The following is a 17,225-nucleotide window of genomic DNA, read 5'->3' on the forward strand; positions in this document are numbered from 1 at the left end:
CCACCGAATCTCCAGTGAGAGGCATTTCAAGGTTAAGATCAGTAGGCTAATTGAAAGCGTTACCTCGCGTTACTCCAGAAACTTTTTTTTTATGTGAACCAATTGTGAAAAGTGAAATTGACAATTATGAAACATGGGTGTGAGGAGACTGAATCAATCAGGTTGGTTTACTGTAGAAAAGCTAGAGCTGGTCTAAACTTAATTATAAGACTGACATTGAATCCAATGCCTTTCACATCAGGAGGATGTTTCAAACCGCTTCATAGAATTTACTCCAAACCGGAGTGACTGTCTTTCATAAATGAGTGCACAGCCAATTTACACACAGCAAAGACATGAAGTGATTGACCAATTTTATTTTGCATGACTGTTGGCCAGGACACCGGGAAAGAGAAACTCCCTTCTCTATTCTCATAGCGCCAGGGGATCTTTAACATCCACCCGAACAGGCACAGATGGGGCCTTAGTTTATCTCATCTGAAGGACAGCACCTCTGACAACACACCACAGCACTGGAGTGCAGTGTCAGCCTGGATTCTAACGTGAGCCTCGAATCCACAACCTTCTAGTGATAGTGCTGCCAACCGAACCAGGCTGACACCCTGGTTAACGGGGAGGGGGGGGAGCAAGACAGTGGAGGGCTTTGAAGGAACACAAGAAGTCTCTGTCTGTCTACTTGTGCCAACCGAAGCACTCTCAAAAGCCGGCAGCAAACAGCGAACCCTTCTCCAGTTGATTGGCGCTGATTTTGCCATGATACCCTTCACCGGAGCTTGTTTTATTGCGGGATGGATGTGGTCTGCGTGCTGGTTAAGGTTAACGTTAGTTTGGGCATAGCCTTTATCTCACACAAAATCAGCATAAAAGTGTACTGGGCCGCATAGCCTTCAACAGCGTCTGAATGCCACTGCCACAGTATACATTAAAAAACCAAACATCAGGAAAGTCAGGACTTTCCCAGGAGGTTGCTGACTTATTTCAGGAAAACCAGAACAAGTACTGGCAACCAATGCTTTTTGGTCACCGGGTGTCTGAAACAAGCGGAAATCTATCACTCTGATGAGCCGGGTGGGTGTCTGTCACAAGTAAGAAACCAATCACCTTAAGAGTCTACACACCAGGAGAGTGCTGCACTGTTGGAGGTGTCGTCCTTTGGATGAGATGTTAAACCCAGACCTGTCTGTGGCTGTTCAGGTAGATGTTAAAGATCCCATTGGTCTATTGGAAAAGAGAAGGGAGTTCTTCTCTCCTGGTGTCCTGGCCGACAATTCCCCCAGAGAAAATCAGTCACATTTCAAGGGCCATTGGTATACACAAATTGGCATTTAGACTCAAATACACAGTCACTAGACTCTACATCAACCATCGCAAAATACTTTGGTGAGACCTTCTCAATGTTATAGGCACTGTATCAAATTGAATGCCCTGTTTGCGTGTTGCAAAGGAGCCCAGCCGCTCTCATTCTCCTCTCCCACACCTTTCTATTCCCCTCTCCCACACCCCTCTATTCCCCTCTCCCATATCACAGACTGGGAATTCTGATACAGTCCTGGAAGCCGCACTCCTGGCTCAGAGGCAAGCGGTCCTGGCTGAGCCAGTCTGATGTCAGGATGTCACTGAACCAATATCATTCCATTCAAATTACTTGGAAAATCTGTGAAAAATGTTTATTTTGGAAACAAGCAGGCGACCTTTAGTGGAAGTCTGAGTGTATTTATTTTACTATGAGAGTGCTTTAGAATGTATCTAAATGAGACATTATGTTAGTCAGAGATTCAAGAGCTCTCTCTCTGTCTCCAGCTGTTACTGTAAAATAAGTCAAGATTCCAACTTCAAATATTATCACTTTCTGTCTAAACAAAGTCCCTAACCCTCGCAAGTGGATCCTTTTTATCCACAGCAATTGAACCTTTTCATATTGTTTGTGATTTATTGAGCGTCCTTCACATAGGCAAGATGGGGGGAGCTGAGGGGGGAGTGGGGGGAATTGAGGAGGGGTCAAAGGGGGCGGGGTGAGAGGCGAGAGGGGGTAGGGAGGGCGAGTGGAATGAGGTGGGTGAGGGATGAGTGGGAGATGGGTGAGGGGCAGTGAAGGGTGGGTGAGGGTGGGTGTGGTGTGATGGGGTTGGGGGTGGGTGGTGGGCTGAGGGCCGGGGATGTGGCTTTGGGGCTTGTTGTGTGCGTGGCCCTGGATTGTATAACAAACCCTGGTTTAGTGACAAACACACTGTGGTGCCGGCAGGAGCGAAAACTCACCAGTTTCTCTCCAACTCCTCCATTAAGTGAGTGTGTTGTCTGCTGTGGTGTGTGTTTGCTGTGTTTATACTGATGTTTATCACTCATTCACGCCAAGGGCTGCTGTAGTGACCAGCTATTGAGTTACACATGTTTGGGCTGTGACACAAACTATGTCAGGCTATGCCTGGATTTCAGAAAGCAAACTCCTGGATGATTAATCATCTCAGTGAGACATCTTGTTTACATGTAGACCACTTTGTAGCATTAAACATTTATAAAAAGGCTTAAATACTTTAAACTCCTCATCCTCAATTTTAAAACCCTCCACTGCCTTGCTCCACCTACCTCCGTGACCTCCTCAAACCCTACCTACCAGCCTGCCCACTCCCTCCGCTCAGCTAACTCCCTCTTGGTCCACATCCCCTGCCCTACCCACGCCCACACATGCACCCCCCCCCCCACAAACACACACTCACACACCACCCTCACACAACCCCACACACACATACATATCCCCCACATGCATACACACATACACTGCACCCCCCCACCACATACACCTCCACAACCCATCAAACACATATCTGCCCACACACACACCATCTCCCCACCCCCCCCACACACACCTACACAGCACCCCCGCCCCCCACACACAGCCTCCCCTACACCCTCACCACATACACTCCACACACATACTCACTCACACACAATTTGTGTTTTGTGGATGATCATGGCAAGCAATTTGCACACAGCAATGTCCCACAAACAGCTATGTGGGGTGTGGGGTTGTATGAGGGTGGTGTGTGAGTATGTGTGTGTGTGGGGGGGTGTGGCGGTTGTTGTGTGGGTGTGGGGTGACCATTGGGTCTGGGGGGGATTGTTGGCCAGGATACTGGGAGAAATAAACTCCCTTGTCTTTTCCAATAATGCCGCTGGATCTTTAACGTCCAGCTGAACAGATGGGACCTCTGCACTGGAGCATCAGCCTGGACTGTGAGCTCAAAGTCCCTGACATGGGGCTTAAACCCACAACCTCCTGACTCAGAGGTGAGACTAGATACTAATAATAACAATCCTTGCATTTGTTATAACGCCTTATCACATCTGCGAGACGTCATAAAGTTCTTCACAGAGTAGACTGTAAAGTACATTGACTGTATATTTTGTGGGCGAAACGCGGCAGCCAATTGCACACAGCAGTGTCCCACAAACAATCGTGGATTGAATGACCAAATTTTATTATTATAATTTATTTTTAGGGATTATTACCCCCGTCAATGAGGTGGAACAGAAATCAAACTGTCATCATGTATTCTGTTCAGCAAACTGTTCATAGTACAGCAAACATGAATCAGCTGAGATTTAGGCAAATAAGTTGAAAAGATGAATTTAATGTCAACCCATATTCCTGTGTGGTTTGGTTCCAACAAAGTTGGAGGAATGTACTAATTAGATGTTTGTTGTGTATGGGTAAAGGGTGTTTACCCTGAGCGCTCGCTTCAAAAGAAACAAATATAATTGCCACTGATAAGCAGATATTTTTGTGCATGTTTTTATGAATAAAATCATACACAGTATCATTGATAACAGCATCATATCACAATAATCCTTACAATTGATAACAGTGCCTTTCACATCAGGAGGACATCTCAAAGCGCTTCACATTCACTGCTGGTGTGGTAACTTGGTGTTTTATAGGTGAATGGGGTAACTAATTGTGCACACAGCAATGTCCTGTAAACAGCTATGAAGTGAGTGACAAATGTTAACTGGGTGATTGTCAGCCAGGATACTGAGAGAGAGAGAGAAACTCCCTTCTCTTTTCCAATAGCCCCGCGGGATCTTTAATGTCCACCTGAACAGGCGCACATGGGACCTTGGTTTAATGTGTCATCAGAAGGACGGGGTCTCTAACAGTGTAGTGCTCCCCCCAGCACTGCGCTTGAGTGTCAGCCTGGACTGTGAGCTCAAGGTCCCCCAAATCTTCTGAACCATCCAAGCAAGCTGGAGTGTGTGTGTGTGGAGCTCTGCACTCAGGGTAGTGCTTTGAGCAATGATGTTCAGTGTGACACACACTTCCAGCCTCAGGCTTTTCTCACCTTTAATTGGTGCGATGGATGAGTTTGATTCCAGCCAGGTTGAATGGAACCGAATCACACATCCTCCAGCAGATCACAGAGAACATAACTAATGGCATAAAGCCCTCTCTCTTTCTCTCTCTCTCTCTCTTTCTATATATATATACCAATACCTGATATAAGCTAGCAGCAGCCTGGCTCAATTGGTCGCACTCTCATCTCTTGAGTCAGAAGGTTCTTTGAGCTGACAGTCTAGGCTGACAGCAACAACAACTTGGATTTATATAGCGCCCTCCACTCCGAACGGCGTCTCAGAGCGCTTTACAGTAACGGATCCCGGGACCGGGAATGCAACAACAACAAATTACATTTGTATAGCGCCTTTCACATGAGGACGACGTCCCAAGGCACTGTACAGTCAGGGATCCGCACCCAGATGGCAGGGATCAGGAGGGTTGGTGGGGAGGGGCAGTAGGGTGACGAAAGGCACGGTCAAATTGTAGTGCTGGGGGGGGGGGGGAGCACTGCATTGTCAGAGCCGCCCCTCAGCCTTCTCTATTCCAGTGAAAACACACCCAGCCTCTCCAATTGTTCTTCATTACTGTAACCCTTCATCTCTGCAACCATTTTCCTAAACCACTTCCACAAGGCCCCGCCATCTCTCCTGAAGTGAAGTGCCGTGGAGCATCAGCCTAGACTGAACTCAGCGTTTCCAACTGTGGGGCTTGAACCCACGCCTAGGTGACCCAGAGGCCAGAGTGGTATCAAATCATAATAATCCTTGCATTTCATTTAGCGCCTTATCACATCTTCGAGACGTCTCAAAGAGCTTCACAGAATATACCGTAAAGTGAATGGACTGTATATTTTGTGGGCGAAACGCGGCACAAATTGCGTAGAGCAGCTTCCCAAATAATCGTGGATTGAGTGACCAATTTATTTTTATTTCTTTGAACAAATTATTATGCCCAGAAAAGAGATCCGCTAACTGACTAACAACCATGTTCCTACTTACCGCTAGGTAAACAGAGGTGGGTGAGGTAAGGTAACTTGCCCAATGTTTGCCCTGCCTGGGAATCAAACCCAGGTCTCCCGCTGGTGAGGCGAGTGCTCTAACCGCTGAGCTACAGGACTCCACGCCTGAACCAAAGTTTGAACATGTTGCAGGCTAATTTTCCCTGGATAATCCAACATGGAATCTCTGGCTCTGCGTAGGGCAGAGAGGATTTTTCAAGCGATTGCACTGAGATCAGAGCAGTCAGTGGAGAATGTGACAACCTCGCAAGGTCACTGCCCGTTCTATAAATGGCAAATCACCGCTTGCACTTGTTCCATCTGTGTGTGGGTGGGTGTGGGCTATATCTGCGTGTGTTTGTGGAGAGAAGCACCTCCCCAGAGGGGCAGATGGGGAACTGAAGAGAATTACAGAGACAGACTGGTTCAAAGAGGCAGTGGCAGAGCCATGGGAACAGGTCACCGCTCGCTCCGCTGAGAATGAGTACAACACATTCAGCAAGAAAATAGAGAGTGGAAAATCAAGGCTTTAATAACGGCACATGGAGGCTTACTTCAGGAAAATCTTAACAAAAAAGTCAATAAACATTACTTAGAAATGAATGTGTTGAATCACAGCAGTGATTTCTAGCACGGACACTTGAAAGATGAGTGTGTGCTGTGGGGTCAGCCTGGCTAAGTGGCCTCTAGCACTCTAGAGGGTTTTAGGCCGAAGTCCCACATTGGAGACTCTGAGCTCAGACAAGGCTGACGCTGCAGCACAGTGCTGGGGGGAGTGTAGCATTGTCAGTCGCGCCGTCCTGTTCAGGTGGAGGTTAAAGATCGGAAAAGAGAAGGGAGTTTCCCTCTCCCAGTGTCCTGGCCGTCAATCCCTCAGATAATATTGGTCACTCACTCCACGGCTGTTTGTGGGTCATCACTGAATGCAAATTGGCTGCCGCTTTGACAATGATATATAGTATATTTGGCTAGGCTTTACTCATTGTAGGAGGCTCCAGCGAATGCTGCGATGCTGTCCTACTGAGGTTCTCAATGAAGAGCTGTAGTATCCCCAGTCTGAGAGACGACAACTCACAGGGGATCTCATTGAAGAGTAAAACAATGGGATTGAAAAAGTAAACAGTAGTACCAAAACAGCACTTTCGGATGCACCGAGACAGAAGAACAAGAGGACACAGGGTTAGAGCTGTAAAGGAGCAATTTCAGGACAGAAACCAGGAAGTGTTTCTTTACCCAGAGGGTAATTAACGATTGGAACCGGTCACCAGGAAGCAGCTTTGAGACCAGGACACTGGGACTCATTTAAAAAACAGCTGGATGCCTTGATGGGGCATAGTAGGGTGGATGTTCTGGAGGGATGAGATCAGATGGGCCGAACAGTCTTCTTGATCCAACCTATTAATAAATAATATATAAATCACAACCCATCTTGTGATTTATATTCTAAAGCCTTGTTCACTGTCAGAATACTGGCTCTGTTTAGACCTCAATTTCACACCACGCATTTAACAGAAATTTGCACCAAGACCACGCAACATTTACACAGCGCCTTGCATGTCACCGGCCCCTTAATACCCTATACAGGGGCTGGATTTTGAACCCACGGAATTTTCCACTTGTAAATTGCCTTATGCATTCCTGAGAAACTGGATTAAATTTAGAAGTTAAGCGCAGAAGAGAGACACTCAATGCAAAGCCATTCCCCCTTCTCTCTCCCCAGCCACCACCGTCTGTCAATCCCCAGAGAACTGCTGAACACTCCTGACAAACAGCAGCCAGTTTTAATTCAAGTTTTTCTCTCTCATTCAGTGCCAGGATCCAATTTAAATTCAAAACATTTCTGTCTCCAGGAAGATCTTTTCAATTTCCTGATGAATTATTGCTTCATTCTGAAATAACGCCCCTCTTTGCTTTCCCAGCACGGACATTCTGTCAACAGCAGGTCTTCTCGTCATTCAATGTCGGAGACAGGAGCAGATATACAATCATAGATAATATAAAACAGAAGTTGCTGGGAACACTCAGCAGGTCAGGCAGCATCTATGGAGAGAGGAGAGTGGGTTAACCTTTCGGGTTGATGACCTTTTATCAGAACTTGGGGATGTTGGAAGGGAGCAGATTATAAGGGCAAACAGAGAAGGGGGCAGAGAAAGAAAAAGGGAAAAATTAGGTGGGGGACAGAAAATGTTGAGACCAGAGGTGTTGATGGGGGAGAGCAAAAGGAGACAATAATGGGAGATTATAGATAGAAAATATGTGTCTGAGACCCAGAGGATGTATGTGAATGGTTATAAAAGAAGGGGAGAGGGAGGCAAGGCTGAGACAAGATGGGACCTGTGGTTAAGGTCTGAATTAGTTAAAATCAATATTGAGGCCAGAGGGCTGTAAGGTGCCTCGGAGGTAGAGCTTGCATTGTGCTTTGTTGGAACAGCGTAGGAGGCCATGGACAGAGAGGTCAGAGTGGGAGGAGGAAGGAAAATTAGATGGCAATCGACCAAAAGCTCTGGGTCTTTCTTTCTCTGCACCCTTCTCTGTTTGTCCTTATAAACTGCTCCCTTCCAACATCTGACTGAAGGTCATCGACCTGAAACATTAACCTACTTTTCTCTATCCAAAGATGCTGCCTGACCTGCTGGATGTTCCTAGCGACTTCTGTTTTTATTTCAGACTCGCTGTACCTGTTGCAGCTTCGCTTGCAACCAAAGGATCCAATCTGGAATGCAGATTGACACACAGACAGATATTTAATCTTTATCTATAGTCATCTGGGAGGACTCCTGTGGGAGCACTCGGTGCTTTAAAATGTAATTTTGTTGTTGTTGCCGCGGCTTAGCTTAGTCTGTGTTCTTTATTTTGTTCCCGCCGCTTGACGACGTGTGTGCTCTGTGACGCAGGATGCCACAGCGCCACGGTCAGCTGATGGGGCCACCAGATGTAACTGCAGTGGGTGCGTACATACGTACGTGCTCTGTGACGCATGATGACACAGCGCCACTTTGACTCGCGGCCACCAGATGTAACTGCAGTGGGTGCGTACATACGTACGTGCTCTGTGACGCATGATGACACAGCGCCACTTTGACTCGCGGCCACCAGGTGTAACTGCAGCGGAAACGCAAAACTGAAAATAACTCATGAACAATAGGAGATTCTCGAAAACAAATATGCCCATGTCACTCCCAGTTGTAAGACCTTTCCGATGAGGTATAAATCATGTCTCTACATCAATCAGTTATTGAGATCCTTCTTGAAGCGCAGACAGACATTGCTGTCTTATTAGTATAGAAGATAGATTTCCAGCATCTGCAGCCTTTTGTTTATTACTCATAAAAATAGTTTCCATAAAAATGTAATAGTTTAAAATAAAAATTAATAATCCCTGCATTTGATATAGCGCCTTATCGAGTCTTCTTGATGTCTCAAAGCGTTTCACAGAATATACTGTAAAAGTGAATTGACTGTATATTTTGTGGGCGAATATTTTATTACAATCATAGACATTCACATTGAGGGCCAGATCTTCACTGGGACAGAGAGTCTTCCCACTCAGATCTCGTTAACCCCACGATCCAAAGCCCTGTCCTAATCAGACAAGCAGTGGAAAGCTCACCAGACAGCACTCACCAGGATTGGGTAAGCAGGGTGTGTCCCTGCAGGGAGAGAGAGAGAGTACACAAACCACAACAGACACATGTAAACTGTGCACACGTGGTGCTCTCAGTTGCTTGGTTGAAAGATTATTAGATGGCATTACTTTGAAATCTCTCAGAAACCTTTTAAATCTTTAAAAGATGTCTCCATTCGTCAGATAATCAAGATTTCTTTCATCTTTGCTCCACTTTGTCTCTTAAAACGGCTTCTCCTCCATGCCCTGCACAGTTAGGTGCGGCGTTCCTCAGGGCTCTCTCCTTGGTCCTTTTCTCTTTTAATATCTACATGCTCCTGCTCAATGATGTGGTGCAAACATGGGGCTAACTTCCACATGTACGTGGATGACACCCAACTCTTTCTCTCTGACTCCACCGTCGACTCCACGACCACGGCTGTCCTGACTGATTGCCTGTAGACATCAAGACTTACTTCATGGCTTTTTGTGGTACACTACTATTAACAGATTGGCTGGACTCATTTTACAGTATATCCTACAAAGTGCTTTAGGATGTCCTCCCAAGGCAAAAGGTGCTATACGAAATGCATGAATCATTATTATTATTACAAATACATAGTCCTGGACAAGCTCAACATTTCTCCAGTTAAATGTCGACAAGACAGAGGCCCTCTTGCTTGGCTCCATGGCTAATCTCTGTGTACAAAGTGGCTGCCATGTTTCGCCCCCGAAATACACAGTCACTCCACTTTACAGAATATTCTGTGAAGTGCTTTGAGACATTTTGACAAAGTGATAAGCAGCTATATCAAATGGAGGGAATAGTATAAATGTAAATTGTATTGTGTCTTTAGACTTTAGGTGTGAAGGCTGACGGGCAGATCCTAAAATTTTAAATTTAAGCTTGTCAAGTAGTATATAATTAATATACCATTGATATATTAATATTAATAGAAAGAGTTTAGTGTCACCTGCATACCCATGCAAGCTATATATAATAGTATACATATGATTATTCATTATATATCAATTTACATAAATAATTATAGCATAATTCATATGAATACACGGTCAATCCACTTTGCAATATATTCTGTGGAATGCTTTCAGGTATCTCAATGACGCAATAAGGTGTTATACCAAATGCAAGGATTATTATTATTATAATTAAGTTTAGTGAAGATGGATTTGATTGAGGGAGATAGCTGGTAATAAAATATACCGTCAACATCTTGTAATCCAGGTTAGGCCCTCATAAACATATCAAAGAAATCAACATTAAGACAAAGAGTAAATTTTATTATCATTGTAAATTTAATTTTATGACATAGAATTTTAATATCTTTGTGGGATTCACAGGCAAATATGATAAGCGCATGTCAGGCTCCTGTACACTGTGACACAAATGCCAAATTTACTATCGGTCAGGACAGCAAAAGTAACTTCATTCTCTGTCAGCCTGGCTCAGTCACTGTGTGTGTGTCAGTCTGGCTCAGTCACCGTGTGTGTGTGTCAGTCTGGCTCAGTCACTGTGTGTGTGTCAGTCTGGCTCAGTCACTGTGTGAGTGTGTCAGCCTGGCTCAGTCACTGTGTGTGTCAGCCTGGCTCAGTCACTGTGTGAGTGTGTCAGCCTGGCTCAGTCACTGTGTGTGTGTCAGTCTGGCTCAGTCACTGTGTGTGTGTCAGTCTGGCTCAGTCACTGTGTGAGTGTGTCAGCCTGGCTCAGTCACTGTGTGAGTGTGTCAGCCTGGCTCAGTCACTGTGTGTGTGTCAGTCTGGCTCAGTCATTGTGTGAGTGTGTCAGTCTGGCTCAGTCACTGTGTGAGTGTGTCAGCCTGGCTCAGTCACTGTGTGTGTCAGTCTGGCTCAGTCACTGTGTGTGTGTGTCAGCCTGGCTCAGTCACTGTGTGTCAGCCTGGCTCAATCACTGTGTGTGTGTGTCAGCCTGGCTCAGTCACTGTGTGTCAGCCTGGCTCAGTCACCGTGTGTGTGTGTCAGCCTGGCTCAGTCACTGTGTGTGTGTGTCAGCCTGGCTCAGTCACTGTGTGTCAGCCTGGTTCAGTAACTCGCACTCTGGCCAGTGAGTCAAAAGGCTGTAGGTTGAAGCCCCACATCAGGGCTTGTAAGATCACAGGCGAGGCTGACGCTCCAGTGCAGGAGTCCTGGCTAATGATCTCCTGGATGAAATTGATCATTCACTTCACAGGTTGCTGGATGCAAATTGGCTGCCACGTTTGCCAACAAAATACACTGGTCACTACACTTTGCAGTGTATCTTACAATACAATAGGGGGCTGGGGGTTGTAGCTGGTTTGGGGCAGGGTTTTTACTGTGGTTGGGGCTGTTCCTGGTGTTGGGACTGGGTTTGTGGTTGTGGCTGGAGTTGGGCCTGGGGGCTTGGTTGGTGCTGGAGTTGTGCTGGGCCTGGGCTTGGGCCTGAGGCTGTTCTGGGGTTGCGCCTGGGCTGCAGATTAGGGAGGGCCTGGGGTTGGGTCTGGGTTTGGAGCTGGATTTGGGCCTGGGGTTGGGGCTGTAGTTTGGGGTTTGGTCCTGGGCCTGGAGTTGCAGTTGGGCCTGGGATTGGGGTTTGAACCTGGGGTTGGGCCTGGGGATGGGGCTGGGGTTGGGCCTGGGGGCTGTGGGGGTTGGGAGTTGGGCCTAAGGGTTGGGGCTGGTGTGGGGAGTCCGCTATTTTCAGGAGCCTTAATTGAGTTCTTCACTATCTGATTCACTATCCACTCATCCCTCAAATCCCCCTCCTGTGTTGTGTATTAAAGGACCATTTGATTTATATTCCTCCTTCCCCAATCTCCTCACTCTGCATCACTCTTCATTCAGTCAATCAGGTCAACCTGAGGGTGTCAGAGCTCCCTCATCCTAGCCACACATCACGCTGGTATTTGCTTTCTCGCACCATCAGCAAATATAGACAAAGCGCTTTGAGACGTCTCGAAGAGGTGATACGCGCTATATCAAATGCAAGGATCATTATCATTACGGTTACAAGCCGGAGCACACAAGCACTTACAAACCACAGGTGCAAAAGGAACAATCACTTACCAGCTCCACGACCGATTTTCTTCCTCTTGTTCTCATTGTAAAGAAACCACTGTTTTTTTCTAAAAGAAACAAAAGGAAGACTTAAATTGACAAAATATCAAAATGATGCAAGGTTTCCCGCGATGAATCTTGTGCTAAGGAAAAGGGTTATGGAATTGGCTCCAATTCTTAAACAACGGTGGCTTTTAATTACTGTATACAGGCCAACAGCAACAACAACTTGCATTTATATAGCGCTCTTCATGTGGGGCAGCGTTCCAGAGTGCTATCGTCAGTCAAGCTCATTCGCTTTGCAGAGGGAATGTCAAACTACAGACACTGAATTCCAACACAATCTCTCAGCCAACTAAAACATCAACTAAATGGCTTTGAGGAGAAAGAGAGATGACTGACCAACCTCAAAGTTTGCTGCATTTTTCTAAATGGTTCCTCCTCCTAACTCATTCAGCTCTTTCATCTCAGGAATTCCAGCTCATGATCCCATTCTTTCTGACGGAAACTGACTAGCTGGTTTCAGAATTCAACTTTCACTATCTTCTGCTTGTCTCATTTCAGGTTTCGAGAGAAGAAAACTTGAACCTTATAGGGTGTTTAAATGGGATTGAAAAAGTAAACCCAGATCATTACTTTCGGATGCACTGAGGCAGTAGAACAAGAGGACACAGGGTTAGAGCTGTAAAGTGGCAATTTCAGGACAGACACCAGGAAGGTTTTCTTTATCCAGAGGTTGTTTTTGAGAATTCCCTGCATCCCACCTACACACGGAAATCCCAGAGAGAGATTGTTGGAATGGAATGCGCACTCTCTCCCTGGAGGGACTCATCCTGTTTACCTCATCAGTAAGCATTAGGTGCAGGTTGGCTTGGGGACCCCAGAGTGTGCATTGGGGTAACTGGAGTCTAACCAGCTAAAACTGCATAGCTTGCCATTGATATTACTGTCCGGCAAGCTTTCCCCCTGCTTGTCCAACTAGAACCACCCTACCCGTTAGGGCTTTGGTTTGCAGGGTTAACAGGAGTTGATTGGGATGACTCCCTACTCTGTGGTGGTCTCTAGTCCAGCTCCTGAGCCAGGCTGGGCTGTGCTGTCATCAGCAGTGCCCTGGAATATTGTACATCTGCCTGGCTCAGGAGCTGGACTGGAGACCACCACAGAGTAGCACTCTTACCTCAATCAGAAGGCTGAGTGATTGGAAATTATGAGCTCACAGTCTAGGCTGATGCTCCAGTGCAGTGCTGGGGGTGCACTGTATTGTTGGAGGCACTTTGGATGAGACATTAACCGAGGCCCTGTCTGCGCCTGTTCAAGTGGATCTTAGTGATCCCACAGCGCTGTTTGAAAAGATACAGGAACGAGGAGCAAATTAGAAACATTAACTGGAGGTTGGAATCTTTCTCGGGTGTTATAAGTAGGGCTTTTGGTTTTCATGGGTTTTAAAATGTCATTTTTCGGGGTATATTTTTCACTTTTTGGGGAGTTTGTGGATTTTGGGGGCCTTTTGCTTGCTTTATAATAAGAAGATTCAGTCACGTGTGTGCAAACGGAGGGAAGTGAGAGAGTCAGAGAGTGAGAGTAACGCACACACAGCTGGCGTCAGGACAGTTAGACATTTACAGTGTTTTACGATGTTTGTCAGACAAACACCAATTCCATTTTTTTATGTTTTTTTGTGTGGGGCGGGGGAGGGGTGGTGGTTAAAAACAGAATTCAGAAGCCCTAGTTATAAATAATAATAATCCTTACATTTTACACCGACAATTTTCACATTGTGAGGATGTCTCAAAGTGTTTCACAGAATTTATTGTAAAGTGGAGCCATTGTGTAGTTTGCAGGTGAATGCAGCAGCCAATTTGTGCAGCAGCATCCCGCAAACAGCAAGAAGTGAATTATCGATTTTATCTGAGGGCTTTTTGGCCAGTACAACTGAAGGGAGAAAATGAGATGTTAAATTGAGCTCCTGTCTGTGCCTGTTCAGGTCCACACAGACAGGAGCTCAATTTAATGTTTCATCCAGAGGACAACACTTCTGTCGATACTATGCCCCCCGCAATGAAGCGTCAGCCTTGACTGTGAGCTCAAAGTCCTCGGCATTATGGGGCTTGAACCCACAACCGTCTGACCCAGAGGCAAAGAGTGTTATCAGCTGAGCCAGGCTGGCTGTTAGAGAGTTAGGTGGTTTGCCAAGATGCAGGCTCTTTAATTCACTCACTGCCATAAGGATGCAGCTTCCTCGAGGCCGGATTTGTTTAATTCGATTACGGAGGCTCTAATTTAATTCAGCAGTAGGTAGAGGATGAATGAGCAATGATGAACACTGAAGCCAAGACAAGACATGGGTTCCAATTCACTGGGATCTTTATAAATAGTGCCTGACTGGCTTTGACTGCCCGTCTGCCTGCCTGTCTGCCAGCTCTGCCCTCTCTGTCTGCCTTGCTGTCTGCCCTGCCCGCCCCGCTGTTCACAGCTGAAATAATAATGGATAATAAGGATACAAACGAGGGAAATAATAGGATGTTTTACCGTTTAAATGTGGTTTCCAATTACAGCTCCATTCATTCCTCAAGGTAATGTATTGTGTACACGTCTACTGATCAATGCTGAACAAAATAATGGGTTTCACAAGATTACAGGAATACTCTTATTGTCACAACTTTTTACACCTGTTCGGGGCTATTTTTAACCTTTCTTTTAAATCCTTGGGTTTGATAACACCACCTTTTACGGTGGCAGGACGTCTGTCTCAAAGCCCTTCCAGGATTCAGCTTCCAGGATGCTGAGGGAAGTTAGGGTGGAAATAGAGGAGGCTAGTTGGTAGCTAGCCTCACTCCCCATTCTTACCCCATACCCCTTCACATTTAAGTCATGATGAAATTCCCGAGTCTGGAATGGAATCCGCACTCGAATCTAGACACATCCTGTTTAACTAATTCCAGAAAATATTAGGCGCAGGTTGGCAGGATTCAAGGCTTGGGGACCCCAGCGTGTGTGTTGGGGTAACTGCTGGAGTCTAACCAGCTAAAACCGCACAGCCTGCCATTGATATTGCTGTCTGCCAAGCTTTCCCGCTGCTTATCTTGGGACCACCCTACCCGTGAGGGCTTTGGCTTCCAGGGTTAACAGGAGCTGGTGCGAGTTGCCTGGAATCTGTTTAATCAGCACCACCAGCACTCATTCCAGTAGCAAATGCTAGCAGCGGATTGACTCTCCGTGTGCTCTGCTATCAAAACTTTCAATAAATAAAGTACTGTCATTTTGCAATAACAATTTACTTAACAACCCTTACATTTGATAGCGTGCTTGATTACGTAGTCGAGACATCTCAAACGCTTTACAGCGTAAGGCACAGTGAAGCTATCAAAGAGCCGGCACAGGCACGATGGGCCGAATGGCCTCCTTCTGTGCTATAAGATTCTCATGATTTGGTGGCACACATACGGGGAAACTGTCTGGTGTTGTGTCAGACACCCCCACTGACCAAAACGCCAGCAGAATGCTCGACTCTTAAGAGGGAAGGAGCAACCAGACAGATAGAAGGAATGAAAATCCTGGCAACACAACACAACTGACTGCCGTCTCAGCACGAGGTCCGGCTTTGTACCGTGGGAATCAAACAGGCGCTGTCCTGGAGCAGGTCTCCTGTACACACAGCGGGTCCCAGGGCAGCGAACTGCACAGCTAACGTGTGTGCCTCTCCCCGTCTGTCCTCCGCTTACTCCCCTCCGCACTCCCCCTCCGCACTCCCCCTCCGCACTCCCCCTCCGCACTCCCCCTCCGCACTCCCCCTCCGCACTCCCCCTCCGCACTCCCTCTCCGCACTCCCCCTCCGCACTCCCTCTCCGTACTCCCTCTCCGTACTCCCCCTCCGGTGCTCACTGTACTCCCTCTCATTTCATCTTCACAAATTATCATCTAAGACAGGAGGCAGAGTCTAATATGACACACACACACACACACACACAGACACACACACACAGACAGACACACACAGACACACACACACACACACACACACACACACAGACACACACACACAGACAGACACACACAGACACACACACACACACACACACACACAGACACACACACAGACACACACACACACAGACACAACACACACAACACACACACACAGACACACACACACACACATACACAGACACACACACACACAGACACACACACACACACAGACACACACACACACACACACAGACACACACACAGACACACACACACATACACAGACATACAAACACACACATACATACACACACACAGACAGACATACACACACACACACACACACACAGACAGACATACACACACACACACACACACACACAGACAGACATACACACACACACACACACACACACCACACACACACACAGACAGACATACACACACATACACACACACACACAGACCAACACAGATACAACACACACACACACACAGACACACACACACACAGACACACACACACACAGACACACAGACACACACACACCACACACACACAGACAGACACACACAGACACACACACACACACACAGACACAAACACACATACAGACACACACACACACACACACACAGACAGACATACACACACAACACACACACACACAGACACACACACACACACACACACACACACACACACACAGACACACACACACACAGACACACACACAGACACACACACACACACAGACACACACACACACACACACAGACATACATACACACACAGACACACACACAGACAGACACACACACACACAGACACACAGACAGAGAATGACACAAATACCCACAGACAGTCTCTGACCTGTTAGTGTTTGTGTCTGTGGCTCAACTCCACCCACACCAGGACTTCCGGCTGTGACCCCACCCACGTCCTGTCCCCCCCCCACCACCCCCACACACACACCCCACACCCCAACCCCCCCACACACACACCCCCCCCACACCCCCACACCCCAACCCCCCCACCCCACACACCCCCCTACACCCCCACACCCCCCACACCCAACCCACACCCTCCCCCACCCCACACACCCCCCCCAACCCCCAACCCCCCACACCCACACACCCCCAACCCCCCACACCCCCCCCCACCCCACACACCCCCCCAACCCCCACACCCCCCCCCACCCCCACACCCCCCACCCCACCCCCACACCCCACCCCCACCCCCCCCCCACCCAACCCCCACACCCCCA

The 17,225-nt window shown here is 47.2% G+C and overlaps 1 long non-coding RNA gene across 1 annotated transcript; it reads right to left on the bottom strand.

The window, feature by feature from the left end:
- Positions 1–7,134: 7,134 nt before the first annotated feature.
- LOC103190710 lies at positions 7,135–16,892 on the bottom strand. The gene is made up of 3 exons (XR_006084945.1): positions 16,832–16,892; positions 11,998–12,056; positions 7,135–7,370 (listed from the first exon to the last, which is right to left on the bottom strand). It is a non-coding gene; the product is annotated as an uncharacterized LOC103190710 (long non-coding RNA).
- Between the last annotated feature and the right edge of the window lie 333 nt (positions 16,893–17,225).

Source organism: Callorhinchus milii, unplaced genomic scaffold (genome assembly GCF_018977255.1).
Source record: "Callorhinchus milii isolate IMCB2004 unplaced genomic scaffold, IMCB_Cmil_1.0 Scaffold3, whole genome shotgun sequence".
Classification (NCBI taxonomy): domain Eukaryota; kingdom Metazoa; phylum Chordata; class Chondrichthyes; order Chimaeriformes; family Callorhinchidae; genus Callorhinchus; species Callorhinchus milii.